The sequence below is a fragment of the Arvicanthis niloticus genome, chromosome 11 (assembly GCF_011762505.2).
Source record: "Arvicanthis niloticus isolate mArvNil1 chromosome 11, mArvNil1.pat.X, whole genome shotgun sequence".
Classification (NCBI taxonomy): Eukaryota; Metazoa; Chordata; class Mammalia; order Rodentia; family Muridae; genus Arvicanthis; species Arvicanthis niloticus.
In genome coordinates, this window is record NC_047668.1 from 59,935,340 (window position 1) to 59,951,957 (window position 16,618).

The following is a 16,618-nucleotide window of genomic DNA, read 5'->3' on the forward strand; positions in this document are numbered from 1 at the left end:
CAGTCATGTTTCAGCCAGGAAAGTTACTGAAGTCAGAAATAAACAAATCAAGTAGGGGCTGTAGGAGAAAGCTATGCACAGGTGCTGCTAGATTGAGGGGAGGGTGGAGACTGGGGTGAAATACATGCCTCCAGGATCACTCCAATGGAGTAGGAAAAAATAAATAGAACCTATGAAATGGGGAAGTGGTCTTACTAGCCATCACAGAATGAAAACAACACTGAGACCTCAACCCAAAGACAATAGCAGTCACTAAGAGAACAACAGGGCCTGGAGCCATGGCTCAGGGTGAAGAGCATTAACTGTTCTTGCAGAGGACCGGGGCTGAGTTCCCAGCACCACATGGCAACTTACAACCATCTGTTAGTGCAGTTTCAGGGGATCAATGCCCTCATTGATCTCTGCGGATATGAGGCATGCTTATGGCACATATCTATATACGCAGGCAAAACACTCGTACATATAAAAATAAATAAAGTAATTAATAAATCTTTAAGAAAAGAACAACAAATGCTGGTGAGAATGTAGGCAGAAAGAAACTCTAAAATTTTAAAGTAATAAAAAGAAATGGTGAGATAGAGGTGTCTGATGCACTTCAAAACCAGAATATGGCAGGCTCCTCTTACATCATAAGGACGGAGACTATCTTCTGACTACAAGTGATAAAGGAAATGCTTGATATATTATAGTTATCCTGTAATACAAGCATCCCTCTTTCATCTAGTAATAGCATCTTAATGAAGCTCTATAACATCTATCTTCATACAATATAAATTAGAAGTCTTTAGCAATGAAGGAAATGTCTCATTTCTCCAAAGGGAAAACTGTCTAAGACTTGGTGACTTTCCAGGATAGCATTTAGATGTGGATAAATCACTTGAATGTGGCTAGTGATTAGAATGCTATATACCACAGAGCAAGTCTTTGTTTTATGTAAGTAATTCTGACCCTAAAAACAGTTGTTGTGTCTTCAACATGGACAAAAGCCCTGTGAATTGTTGTAACTAAAATGGTCAATCTGCTATCGCTACTCTTGCTACACAGGTGACTTCCATTTCACAAAACCATATAGCTTCAAGCCATCTTGAGAAGATGAGTGTGGTACTGCAGACCCATAATCTTACCAACAAATGGGAGGCTAAGGCAGGAGGATTGCAAGTTCAAGGCCAGCCTGGGATACACAGTGAGTCTCCATTCTCAAAAAGGGGGACTGCAAGAAATGTATATTGAGATTCAGAAAATGTCACCAGAGAGTCGGGATGGGACTAGAGTACTCATTTGGAAAAGACTCAAGGGACTGCACAATGACTTTTAGACTACACTCTTGAAGAAATCAGAGCACACCACACACCACAAATAATAACAAAACGCCACACTCTGTCTGTCCTCACTTGAGGTGAAACTGAGCAAAGGGCCAGATCTGTGTGGTCCTTAGTACATTCCACCAGGCAGCCCAGTTCTTGGTAGATGACTTCAACACAACCTCATCCACACAATCACAGACATAGGTGGTGACCTACAGTAACTGGTGGCCAGATGTAAAAGCCCCACTCCTCAAAATTATTGAGTTTCCCTCTCAGTCCTTTCGTCTTCTCTCTCCTGCAGGGAACTAAATTTTGGTGGCTCAGCTCCCATTCCCAGCTTTCCCACCCTCCTATAGATTATTGTCTCACTGCCTGCCTACATTCCAACTTATATCCCTAACTACTCCAAAATTCAAAAGCTAAAAAATAAAATAAAATAAAATAAAAACAACCCAGCACTTGATCCATGCTCCCAATTCTGAGGGTTAGAAACATGTACACAATCAGGATGGAATCTGCTCTCAAGCCTCTGAGATCATTCTGTGCTCAGCTAGTTCAGCTTTGAAGAGTCCAACATTATTTCACTCACGTATCTGGTGTTCAGGCTGGAATGACTCCAAGGTATCTGCCAACTGTGGTGCTTCTCCATGTGGTTTGGCTATCAGACAGCCTGGCTACCTCAAATAGTCAAACTTCTTACATAGTGGTGAAGAGCTTCAGGTGCAAGCACTCCTGCTAGTGAGAAGACAGTGGAGCTGCTTTGCATGACCAGGCCATCCATCACCATCTCATCATAATTGATTGGTTGGGAGTCACAAGGTACCATGACTCAAGAGGAGGGAACGAATACTCTAGCAAGGAAAGTAACAAAGAGATGGCACAAAAAAGCACGGGAAGGAGACGCTAGAGCTACCCCTGGACAAAACAGCTGCCATGGATTTTTACTTGGCTAAAGACTTCTCCATCTAAAACTAGGCTCAACCCTGTTTTAAGTGGCTTCTGTTAGAGAAACCCACAGTAGGCAGCTCCACAGCTTTGATAGCTTTTCTGTTAGCTTACTTTTCTCATCACTAACAGAATAATGGACAGAGGCAACCCAAGGAAGGAACACTTTGTTTGGGCCATGGTTTAAGGATGTAGTCAATTAAAGTAGGAACTACATAACAATGAAGCAGGAACTCAGGGCCCAGGCTTCTCACATGGTGCCCACTAGCAAGCAGAGAGCTTGACTGAAACCAAGCCAAGCTGTAAACCCTCAAGACTACCCTTTAGCAACCCATTTCCTCCAGCTAACCTCAGAACTGTAGGCTCCTATAAACCCTAAGGTGTATGGTATATAGCGTACACTCTTATTGCACAAGGGAAGAGCCACAGCACAATCACAATCAGATCAAACAAACCCCAACATGCAGCATTAGAAACCAAATCCTGCAGCGCACTGTCTGATATCTAGAACACACTCATGATCTTCTGGCTCAGGCTGCCTCCACCCAAAAGCTGTCACTGTCCTGAGGGTCATCCCAGTATGTTGACTTCCTCTTATGCTGGGATCCACTAGAACTGAGACTGAGCCCTTCATCAGTGGCCTCTCCTGGCTGCTCACAGTGTTAAGCCTCAGCTGTTCTCCATAACCACCTTCATGCTTTCAAACCCAGAACCATGTGGGAGCCTCTCGGGCATTATCTGACTAAAGTCTTGACACCAAGTTTCCACAGATCAGCACAGTAAGCTCTGAGCACTCAACACTCTGTCTGTCTAGACCAAAGTTCCAAAAGTCTTCTACAGTCCTTCCCCAAAACAACCTGCTCAAGTCCATCACAGCAAAACTACAACAGCAAGTGTACTGAGATTATACTTACAAAACAGAAAAAAGTACAATCAAGGAAATAAATATTGTTTTAAATTAGCTGACAAAAAAATTGTCATTTCCTTTGCGTTGAGACTAGGATGCTTTCAACAGTAGGGCTCATGACTTAACTCTGGCAGACTTTAAACACACTATATGCAATAATATAGTTTATGCTTAACTAATCATTCATGATCAAGCAATAAGATCCATCCCAAGGACAGAACCAAAACCCTGCTACACTCAGAATAATCCAATTTGTCAATCTGTTCCCAGTACAATGTATTAATCTTTGTATGAGAGTTTTAGCCTATGGAGAATTGTTCCTTACAAAGTAAAATTGATCCTATAATAGTATAGATCAGTTAATTCTTTTCCAACTTTTTCTATTAAGTATGCCAACACCATAGATTTGTTCATTATATAACCTTCATTGCTCTTTTTCAATTCAGAAACTAGGTTGTTCCTTTTCAAAACCAGATACTACCTTGTCCCACTGCAAGATCTCCTTCCAATTAAGACTTTCCTCCACATGTTGTTTGGTACCCCGGCTTTGCTCGCTGAACAAACAGTATTTGGCTATCTACTACATACACATAGTGTGTCTACCATACACCGTGACAACCTCAGCAATCAGTGATCTTGTGTCAAACATTTAGCAATATATTATTCTTGTGACTACACAATTGGTTCCTTAGAAATAACTCATGCATCAAACTCCTCCAGACCTCGAATGTGAGTTTCTTCTCTACACACCATCCCAAGAGCACTTCAGGATGTGAGCTGTTTCTACAGTGTTGTATGTCTATAAAATGGACATAAAATCAAAATTCCTTCAGCAAAATTTCTATGGGGTATTTCCCTCTATGGAGGAGCAGAGCTTATCCTTTTCTTCCTTTTCCTTCCCTTCCCTTCCCTTCATTTGTGTCAGGAGCTATGAATCAAGACCACAGTTACACTTCACATGCTTCTGGACCCTGCTGAAGACAGGCTTCTCATAGAAATGAAAAGAAGAGCCTTGAGTACGAAGAGCCTGTGCCATGACAGACAGCCCAGGATGCTATGTGAAATAGCATAAGGTAACTGACTCGTGAGTTGGTATCCCCTTTATTAAACAGGTTCTCTTTGGTGGACTGAGCTAGAAAGAAATCAGTTGGCAAAATCTAGCTTTCAACTCACAGAAAGCTAAATGTTCCCTTTTCTAATTCCCATCCACTATGGCAAGATACTGAGAAATGACTAAAGTGACATTTTTCTCATCTTAAAGATTGAAGAGGGCATTTTAACCACTTCTGTGTTCTATATTTTGAAAACTGTGATGCAAATACTCAAGAAACTCACTCAGGTGAAAAGATTTAACAGATGCCAGGAACAGGAGCAGAAAGGTCCTAGTGCTGAGAAAAGCAGAAAAAGAATTAAGTCGGCAACAATATGGCCTAATAAGACTGAAGCTTAAAATCAAAGGCTCAAAACAAAACAAAATCCTGTTGTCCCTCTAAAGTCTCCATCTGCACTGGGGAGAGGACTTCCACTCTTCCACAGGTGCCCTACTGCACACATCTGTGTCATGGGAAAACAAGGCCAGACTAGGTGGCAGGAAAGATCACTGCATGTTTGCCCTGGTCTAGCAATACGGACAGAGTTCTTTCAAACTGCTACCCGGAGCCTTTATAATTTGCCAAAGTTTGAAGTAATTTGTTCTTTCAAAGGAAGAAAGCAACAACAAGAAACAATAGTGTGTTTCCTGCCTTAGGAAGAATTCAACAGAGCTTCCCAACTGCACTTCCTAGAGAAGTGTGCCAACTGCTTCACATGCACAGGAGAGCAACTACGATGGAGGACCAAACATAATAGTCTACACAGGGAGGCCGCAGAACAGAGCATGCAAGAACAGACAGATTTCAGCCCTGGGGCTGACAGAAGGCTAGGGATCCTGGACCTTTGACAACTGAATTTCATCATCTTTCTCTGAGAGATGCGTCAGAGAAATGCTACCCAGAGCCTTGCCAGGCCTATCTGCACTCGGTGGGCCTGCCCCTGCTTCCCGTGTTCTTCTCATCTGTATTAAGCACCCATCTGAGACCATACACAACCACCTGACCAAAAATCACATTTACTGGCACACACCTACATGCTCTCAACCATGAGCCCACGATATGTCATGTGTGAGTCACAGGCAGTGATGATAGTTAAAAGCAAAACTAATATTTGGAGTTCACCAAATAATGAGTCACACTCCTGGAAGAAAAGGAATCCTTACAGCTGGCAGCTCTTTAGTATGAAATTTTTAAATTGTTGTAACATTAATATTAATTCCCTGAAAGCTGGCAAGAAGAAAATGAGTTAGAAATGTGGTATTTGGCTGACTGGTACCATGTAAAAGCCCAGTTCATGCTCCAAGAACAAGAATGAGAAGGACATCTCCTACCTACTCCTGACGTGTCTCCTGCATGCACCACTGCCAAGCTGCTCGCTCTCCCACACTACACTTCCATACTAATTCTGACCCTTGAGAGTTAAAAAGAAGTCTTGCTTTCTCGATACCCAAATGCCAAGTGGGATCTTGTGGGATCTCACCTTTATAAAGGGAATGTTTGAAAACAGGCCCTTTGGCTGTGACATCAGTGAGTTACTGAGGCCTGCAAGGGCCGGAGGAAACATTCCCAGTCCCTCGCAGCTCTGCTGTACTCCTACGGTGCAATCTGGCAATGGCCAGGGACCAAATCTTTAAAGCTGTTTTATGGTATTTAACATATGGTCATAAATTGCTCAGTGCTCTAAAGAGGGGCTAAATTTGCCACCCCTATTGATGAGACATGTTCTTATTTATTTAAATTTAGTGGCAAACTGGCATTTCTCCAGAAGGAGAGGGTTAGGCATCAGTACAAAGAGAGAACTAATGAGAGCTGGTTTGCAACTTTGCTATGTACTGAACACAAGCACGATCACGCAGGAGCTCACCACTGAGAACAACAATAATAGGGAAGGACTCCAGTTTCTATGGCCCAAGGAGGGGAAGAGTACAGATTTTAGCCAGAATACATTTTAAAATTTGATTTTTAGTTTTTTTCAGAATACACTTAAAAACTTTTAACCATTTTCTCTCTTTCCTCCAACAAGGGCTGTCTATCTATCCTCTCTTGCCTCTGCCTCTTTATTCCCCTTACAAAGTAGAGACCCTTGGTCTTTACTTGAAATCACGTATATTTATAATTCTCTAGAACATCCCAAATCCTCTTGCAGTCATTTTCTGATTTTGCCATATTTTTTGCTAAGTTGTTTATTTTTTAATGGATGTAATTCTCCATCTCTAAATAGATAATCCTACTAAAATATGATGTTCCCTTCCCTCTACAAGACAGCACATAGCCAAAGTCAGAAGGAAAAAAAAAAGGGATTTGGGTGGGAAGGGTATTTCCAAATAATATTAAACAGGGATAGTGTCAACAGGTAAATATCAAAGCAACATTGCTGGTAAGGTTGGTTATATGTGTGTGTGTGTGTGTGAGAGAGAGAGAGAGAGAGAGAGAGAGAGAGAGAGAGAGAGAGAATATATGATTATCTTGCTTATATCTGGAATATCAAAAGGATTTCTATAAGCTGAAGCTTTGACAACAGTCTAGGGACAGTATTAAAACTCTACTATGAAAGATTAGGCTGTTTATATCACACAAAAGTCTTTATAATTTTAAAATATAGAAGACTCATACATGGCACAGAAATAAACATCCACATATAGACAGGAATAGAGACAGCAATTATCAGTGTACACAAGTTAATATGAATGTCATATGCTAGAAACTAAGAAGTGGGATATGTTTCTCAGGAGGATGAAATATGTCATCTCAGTTATGTTCCCCCAAGGCAAACCAATGATCTAGTGAACAAGGAGATTAGATCCTGTCATGAAAAGACTGGTACCTGATCTAGAGTAACTGGGTTATCTTAAGTGACCATAAAATAACCCATAAGGTCTTATGCCAACTTCTACTTGTCTTTAAGGGCCAGAATTATACAAAGAAAGACTATACAGAAACATATTCAGGCCCTATTAACACTTCCCATAAGGACCTAGTTTTCTGGAAATTCTTCATTCTGAGGTTAGACTGGAATGTTAAAATATCTTCTGTACTGTTCTAAAAAGGTATATTTGTAAAACCCCTTCCTTTCAGACACAAGAACACTTTTCTCAGTGACATAATCTTGTAAAAAAGAGAATAAGTCTGAAATCCAAAGATGATTATTAAACACATAGATATTCAATAATATGAATTATGGAGCACCACAAGACACTAGGTACATGCATTGATCCATCTAATACATCAATAATCATATTAAATGGAAATAATACGAACACCTCAACCAAGAAACAAAGACTGTTAGAATTAAAGGCAAGATCCAGTTATATGCTGCTATACAAAATTCACTCTAAACGTAAAAAGAACCAAATAGGTTAAAACTAAAAGAATAAGAAAAGATGTACCATAGTACATTGATATCAATTAATGTAGACTTCAGAACAAACAATATCCTAAGAGCAAGGTGTATAGCTATCATAATCTTACATGGTTTTTTTTATCTAGCAAGAGCTTCAACATATATGAAGCAAAAGCTGATGAACAGTGAAGCCTGGGAGGTCTACAACTACAGTTGACAGTTTCTACAGCCACTCAACTGGCAGAACAACATAAATGAATACAATATAGCATACTCTTAACACACACTCAGAATCGCACTCAGAGAACTCTGTGACCCTTTCTGAACACCCACGGTGACAAGTAGACAAACATACAAAGCATTATGTGACATCCAAACTGCCTCCCAACCAATTCGATTGAGTTGTTATTTACAGAGCATGCCACCAAATAACAGCAGAGCACACATTCTTTTGGATGCACACAGAATACCTGCTAAGATCATTCATATCCTGAGCCATCACACAAGTCTCAAAAAACTCAGAGTGATTTATGTCATATAAAGAATATTCTCTACAATGAAATTAAATTCAAAATCAGTAAGAGGTAACAAAGCTCCACAGAATTCTACAAATTAAATGAGATATTTCTAGATAACCTATATGTGAAAAAAAATCTAAGGGAAAACTCAAAACTGTAATAGAAAAAAAAATGAGCACAACATGGCAATGGTTGCAGAACAGAGTTGAATATACTAATGATAGAAAATCACAGCACTCAATGCTAAGGTCAGAAAGACTCGAAGCCATCAACACAGGAACTTCATTTTCCTGCCTTGATAGATAAATAAACCTGGGGTGGGGGAGAATGAAGTTCAATGGTAAAAAAGGAGGAGGAAGAAGAAGAGGAGGAAGAAGAGGAGGAAGAAGAGGAGGGGGAGGAGGAGGAAAATTAAAGATCAGAAGGAAAAGCAGTAAAACTGGAAACAATAAAAACAAAGACGGATGAAAGCAAAAGCTGGCTGCTTAAGAACACTAACAAACTGATAAATCACTAGCCAGACCCATGAGGAAAAAGCAGGGGAGGTGATAAATCATTAAACCAAGAAACACAGAAGTGATATTCCTACTACAGACATTTTCAAAAATAGGGGGACAATATACCATTTTTATGCCAATAAACAGTGAAACTTAAGATAGATGTTCAAACTAGCAATAGTCACCCAAGATAAGTGAATCAGTTCAATATGTCCATTGAGAACATTTCATTTAATCTTTAAACCCTTCCTACAAAGAAAAATTCAGATCCAAGATGATTTTGCTAGCAAATTTCACCAAACAGTTAAAGAAAAAAATACAAACTTTTCATGAACATTCATAGAATACATACTTCTCAATTTAGTTTATTCATTTGCATTTAACTACAATGCAAAATTCAGAAAACATACTAAGGAAAACTAGAAGTCAACATAACAAATGAATACACAGACAGCGTACTCAACCAAACATTAACAAATTGAAGCCAGCAATATGTAAGAATGGTAATACATCACAACTGAAGCACATTCCCCGGGCATGCAAAGCAGGCTGAATATACCAAAACTAGTCACTAAATATCCATAGTGTCTTATTAACTCTATTAGTCATTTGTAATTCAATACTAATTGGTCAGCCTTAAAATCATATAGATTCAAGCAATACTAAATAGACTCTGAAGTCTGTATTTGTGTGTGTGTGTGTGTGTGTGTCTGTGTGTCTGTGTGTCTGTGTGTGTCTGTGTGTCTGTGTGCATGTAACAAAAATAATTAAAAAGAAGTCATGAATTTGAAAGGTAGACAAGAAAGGCATGGGAAGAAAAAATTAAAGGAAAACTTATGTGATTAAATTAAATTAATAAATACCTTGGTATGTGTTTTTAAAATCCGTTGTGCTAATAAAATTAAAACAGAAAAAAAAAATCACATAATCATTGTAGCTGATGAAAGAAAGTATTTGACCAAATCTAACACTTATTCTGGATTTTTTTTAAAAAAAAGTCAAATAAGACAAAACAGTTCTCAACTAACTAGGTATAAAAGGGAATCCATCCTGAGAAAAGGCAATTCTAAAAATACACAGCTAAAACTATACTGAAATATGAATGTTCTCATTCCTTTTAAAATCTGAAATGGGAATGTCTACTCACAACACTCCTCAAGATTCTAGTCAATGTGCTAAGGCAATAAAAAGAAATATGACTCAGACTGGAGAGAAAGAACCAAAACAGCCGTTCACTGAGTACATGATTTCTGTATAGAAAGGTCTATGAAACTATAGACAATTGTATCTCATAAATAAGCTTACAGAGGTGTCAGCATCAATAGACAAAAAACCCTACTTATATGAAGGCAATAAATAACCAGGTCTTAAACTATAATTTATAATCAAAACATATTAACATTGAATGACTGATAGAAAAAGTCTAAAACCTATATGTTAAATGCAAAAAAAGAAGAAAAACATGAAAGCTTTTTTAAAAATGACGAGTTGATTCCGAGATTTGTGGAACTAAAGAACCTTCTATTTCTAAAATCACTTTTGAAAAAATGACACATTGAAATATTCATGCTATCAGATATCAAGGTCTCTATATGTGCATGTGTGCATCCATATGTGTTCATATGGGAGTATATGGCATATTCCTTTGAGGACATGTAGAGGGCAGGCTTGGAGTGTGGGTTCTTTGGCCTCCCACTGTCTTTAGATAATGTCTCTTTGAAGCTCTTAAGCAGGCTAACTGACCCCTGAGCCTCTGGAGATTCTCTTGTCTCCATCTGACATCTCCCATTAGGGGTACACTGGGACTAGGAGTTTGTGTTACTGTGTCCAGCTCTGGGAATCTGGTCCTCAAGCCTATACAGGATGTGTTTTTAATCACTAAGCCCCTCTCCCCAGCCCTCAAGATTTACTTTCTACAATAATGGAAACTGCATCCGAATAAAGTAAGATATGAACAGAACAGAACAGAACAGCCTAAGAAATTGAGAAAGAGCCCCATCAATAAATGGGCAATGAATCTTGACAAAGGTACCAGGGCATTGTAGAATAAAAGAGTATTATTTTAACAGATGACAGTAGAACATTCGGAAATCTGTGGGTTTTCTAAAAGCAATATCCAAAACAAATGTTGACAAGCTAAGTATAAAACCTTAAGTTTTATACATTTAAAAGAAAGCAAAGGATGAAAAGATGGGTCAATGGTTAAAGTGCTTACTGCACAAGCATGAAGACTGGAGTTTGAATACCACAATCCTATGCAAACGCCAAGGCAGTGCAGTGGCCCAAGAGCCGGCCTGTAATTCCAGCCTCAGAAAGTCAAGATGAGATCCCCAAACCTCTTAAGACTAGGCACATCTGTGAGCTCTGGGTTTGACTAAGATACCTGTCTCAATGAATACAGTGGAAGAGTGGTTGAGGATGATTCTTGTCATCAACTTTGGGCATCCACACGCATGTATAAACATGTACACATGCATTCACACAAATGTTAAAACATGCATACCACACAAAAACATGGAAATCAATCAATAAGAATAAAGCATAGTAAAAGATCTTTGTGACACTGGGTTAGACAAAGGTTTGTAAAGATGATAAAAGATATAAAAGATCGTCAGAGCCGGGCAGTAGTGGTACACGCCTTTGATCCCAGCACTTGGGAGGCAGAGGCAGGCGATTTCTGAGTTCGAGGACAGCCTGGTCTACAGACTGAGTTCCAGGACAGCCAGGGCTATACAGAGAAACCCTGTCTCGAAAAACCAAAAAACAAAAAACAAAAAACAAAAAACAAAAAACAAAAAACAAAAAAAAACAAAAAAAAAATCGTCAGAAAGAAAATATACATCTTATAAAGAGCTTATATCCAAAACACATGAATTCTCAAAATATAACCAGAAAAGGTTTTAAAATTGAGGAAAAGATGTGAACACTTTACTAAAGCCACTGTTATATCCAAAGAGAGAGAGAGAATGTAACAGTAACAGGATGAGGAAGAATGACCAGGGAAAGAAAGACAGACAGACAGACAGACAGATTCAGCATCTTTTATCCAAAAAGTGTGGGACCAAAGTGGTTTCCATTCACTGGGATCTGCTCAGACAGTACTGGCTGAACATTCCAAACATCTGTGCCAACAGGACACTAAGAAGTTCCAGGTTTGGGCTCATTTCCTTCTCTACAGATCGGTCTCTGGGTTTCTACTCTGGGATCCTACTCAATAGGACTTTGGCAACATGTGAAAAGCAAATCCTAAAATACAAAGAACCTAGAATAGCCCAAACAACTGTGGAAAAGATATTGGTAGACGTTCGTGCCCCATTAAAAGACTTCCAATAAAGCTACAGGAATTAAAGAATGTTGCATTAGCTCAAGAGAGTACACAAGAGAAAATCCAGAAGTGGAAACTACTTAAGTGGTTAAATAATAAATATATGGCTAAAATTAGCTCAAAAAGAATCAACAATACCAGCACATGGAGTAATTAGAATACTCACAAATTGTTATCCAAACTGTAAAATTACATACTTACTTTAGAGAACAGCTTACCACATACTTATAAACTTTAACCTAGGTTTAGCTTACAGCATAGAATTAACCCAAAAGAAAAAGAAAAATGTATTTCTACAATAAGGTATCTACAAACAAGTAACAATTCAAAATCCAATTCATAACAGCCAAAATTTTGGAAGTGGCCTAAGTGTCCTTCAACAAATGACTTTTTGAAAGGGATTCTATTCCCACAATGTTGCACTGTCCAGAAATTAAAGAAACGAAGTGTGTAGATTCTGCTGTGCAGCCTGTTGTCCATCACCAGGAGGCCGAGGAAGAAGGCTGCAAGTTTACTGTCACTACAGCCAGGGAACAAACACCTTTACTCAACGATATGATGAAGTTCCAAACACCATGCTCAGAGAAAGAAGCTGGCCACCAATTCACCAAACAACACAGAGCACGTGAGTCGAGTTCTGTGAAACTCTCAAGTGGACAAAACAGCTTCATATTTTCAGAGAGAAGAGGTTGAGCGTAAGGCGAAGGTAGTGGGGCAGACTGACCTGTGAGGAACGCAATGTTCTACATCTGGACTGAGGGATTCCTTACAGATGTCTAGAACTGCCAAAACAGGCAAAATATTTCACTTAAAATGCATACATTTTGTTACTATAAAGTATGATGCAATAAAGTTAACTTGAAATAGCAGTATATAAATTCCTACATCAGATGTGTGATGATTATAAAAGTGAGATGAGTATTGTTACTCTCATAGGCATTGTACCAGTATAACACATTTAGGAATACAAGGCTTAGACCCAGTCCTTCTTTAACTTTTTTAACTGATTTGAGATGGTCAGCCTGTGAGTTAAGGGCCTATAGCAAATTCACGGCTTTGAGTTTATTGTTAGAGTGTTTTCTATGTTTTATTTAGAAATAGCTGAGTGGAGTTAACAGACAACAGTCCAGATTACCTTACATGGATAGTTGGTTTTCAAAACATCAGAAATCCACAGAATTGACATGACAAACATTTCTGTATTAATGTTCATTTTGATTAGAGACCTGTCTGCTCCTGACAGCTTCCTATATTGAATTCTAAGAAGAAATCGAGCATCTTTGGAGTTACTCCAGTTGTGGTGAGACAGCCACTAGACAAGAATTGCCTCTTTCCTTCTACAGACAAATTACTGTCCAGAAAAGGACACACTTGCAGAATAGTCGACTGATTATATCTGCCTAGACAGAGTAATCAGCCCTTAATAATTCTGCAGCACTAAGGTCTGTCAGGTGATCCTGGGCCAGAAGGCTGAAGATCGGATGCTCCAATGTTTTGTAGTAGAGGGAGTGTCCAGGTGTTCAGAGGTCTCTATAAATTGGCTAAGTTTTAGAAGCTATGCTTTGTGCTTCCCACAATTATAGTTAACTCAGTCATTCTGGATTTCTGACGGGGTTGAAAACTTATAGCCTCATAGCCAATCCTGGCTATTTACCTTGAGAGAAAAGATTTGAGTGGATGGTCGTCAGCTGACATTCATCCTAAAGCCAAGGAAAAAGCCAGGTTCAGAACTAAGTGTTTTAGTTAGGATAGATGACAGAGGTTCTGGTTAGTCAACAAAATGATGGACTGGGTATTAGGACTATCTTGTACCTCACTGGTACAAATTGGCATAATTATGCTCTAATTGTATTTTGAGAGAAAAGTTTCATTTTAACAGGAAAGGTGATATGTAGGAGGAGCTAAGGTGGGAGGAGTACTGAGAGGAAGAGAAGGAGTAAGAAGAGGAGAAGAAGGAGAGGAGAAGCTAGGTGATGAGAGAGAGAAAGAGGGGGGAGACAGGGAGGCAGATGTTAATGTATCTCCACCAGTCAAAGATAGTTGATTATATCTAGGTTGGGTAGTGGGTTACACCTTTGATTGAGCAATACCAAACTTATAAAGCCTTTGATTAACATTTTTTTTTTAAAAATGTATAAGAGCAAAAAAGAAAAGAGGGCATGGGATAGGGGTTTTCTAAGGGGGGGGGGGGAATGGGGAAAGGGGATGGCATCTGAAGTGTAAATAAAATATCCAAGAAAAAAAAAGAAAAAAAGAAGTGTGATAAGGAAAATTCTGTATAATAAGCCTGCTTTGTATAAACGAAATTTTTGATAGTTTAGGAATTGTGTCTGTCAATTGTTTATTATTAAATTATAATTAGCATCACAACCAGATTGCATGTATGTACTATTATTTATAACCAAAATGATTTTACAAACTTAATAGTATCAGCTGCTATTTTAAGATAGCAGTGTGTTCCACAGATCCCAAGAAATAAAATACTCTGAAACACCAAGACAAAAGAATCCTGAAAATCTAAGGGAGCAAGAATGTCTAATCCCCAAAATTAGCACTTCTTGCTTTTCAGTGAGCACTCTTTTAGACCATTCAGTGAATCAAAGGTGACCTGCCTCTCTAATTAGCCTCTAAAAATACCTTGAGTGGTGGATAATAATAATCTTTAAGTCAATGAATCTTTTTTAAAAGATAAAAATAAAAAGTAAAATGGACTGTGCTTCCAAGAAAACGGCAGTGCTCCTCAGCACGCGACAGATACTGTGTCCCAAGCCACAGCGTCCAGCTCTACTCAGTGAGTCGCAGTAAGAGGAGTTGATTCCCATTATCCTGACAAGGGATCCTGGAGACAGAGGAACCTACATGTCAGCAGTGTGAGTGCAGAGGAGAGCCGACATAAACGTCACACGACGACGGCCTGTTTGCTATTTGCTTGGTTTGCTCCACAAAAGCCAAGCCCAAGTGAACGACAGTAGAAGCAGGAACCACAGGACTTAGAGAGCCACAAACTAGTACATCAGCCTTGCCTTGTATAGCGGAGCTCCAACTGAAGAAGAATGGAAAGCCAGGAGGTCAACCTATGGCTGACCTTGAAGGTTGGGCTAAGGGATTCAGTCCACAAGATGCTAAAGGGGAGATGTGCGAAGAGATAAAAAAATAAAGACTATTCAGTTAACATTCTCTGAACAGGTTTTATTTCACACAGCACAAAAAATTTTTCATAAAGTAACACTGTCACCCCAACAAAAAAAAACAACAGCAGCAACTGGAAAGAGCATTGCAGGCCTGTGATCTGAGGATGCTGAGGTAGAGCAACAGCTTCAAGGTCTTCCCAGGTTCAGGGTTCATTTAAAGCTAGTCTGACATCTTTAGAGAGACCCCGACTCAAATTTTTAGAAATTAAAAAATAAATGCCAATAGCTATGGGCACAGCAGCCAACGTTTGAGCTGACTTGGACAAAGTTCAGAGGCATGTGGCTGGCAGAAAGGCTCAGTGGCAAGCACACTTGTCATGTAATCAATGCCTGGAACACCTACACAAGTGAAAAGGGAAAGCTCACTCTGCAAAGTTGTTCTCTGGTCTCCTCCCGTGCAATATGGCATGTCAAGTGTCTCCATGCAAACATCATACACAGAGGTGTGCCAAAATAATTTTTTTTATTTTTTAAGAAACTTATGGTACAGTAACAAAGCAAGCAAAATACAAACTCATACACACATACACACACATATGGAGAGAGAGAAAGAGAAAAAGACAGACTGAGTATGTCAATGTCGTCAATATCTTTTTCAGCTGACACACAAATTTCCTAACAACACTGATAACCGTATCCTTCACCACCATCAACTTGGTCATGGCCAGTTTCTATGTAACATCCAAGACCTTCAATGCAACTACACTGTGCTGTCTAAGTAAGATTTTAGAGAACAGTAAACAGCAAAAGATAAGCACTCTGAGCTTACGATACTGATTGGCTAGAACGATGAACATATAATGGATCTGAGGTGCTAAAGCAGTGTTAAAATGCAAACAGACATGAGTGTAAATGTGCATGCACATACAGACGAGGGAAGGGGAGGGAGAGGGAGAGGGAAGAAAGCATCAAGAAGGTATGGATCAAAAACTGAAGCTGAATCCTGAGCTGATTCAATAAAGCAGAATTTCTGAAACAGTATTTTTAACTTCTGTATAAAACTGTCAGTTTGTCTGGCCACTGTTTAATTGAATAGTGCATTCAATTTAAATAACAGTTCCGAAGTTGGTTTTATTTTGTTGGGATAATTGTCCAAAAATTATATATTTAAATTTAGTAATGTAGTACTGACTCCTTAGAAACAAACAGTAAATTTTACACTGTACTTCTGAGGACATGGAGGAAAATGTATTATCCAAATCATAATCCATGTTTTCTTCCAGGCTTTTTCCTCTGAAGGGAAAGTATTTCAACTTAAAACCCTTTGAGATAATTCTTTGGCACAACTTCTCTACTGTGTTGCAAATGGCTTGAATAAATATTCATCATTCCTCTCAGATAATAAACAACAATACTGCTCCATTGTTAGACACAAAGTGAACATGTCTACAGTTTCATGAGAAACCAAGTAATGGATCTCTCTTGGCCTCTTCAGACCATGCTTACCTGTGCTTACATTGGTTCCTAGGGGGTAGGGATGATAGTTCCTGACTAAAAGTA

General features: G+C 39.0%; 1 protein-coding gene across 2 annotated transcripts in view; it reads right to left on the reverse strand.

The window, feature by feature from the left end:
• Positions 1-16,618, reverse strand: part of Babam2 (BRISC and BRCA1 A complex member 2) — a 374,321-nt gene that overhangs the window by 312,747 nt on the left and 44,956 nt on the right. The window lies entirely within an intron of this gene.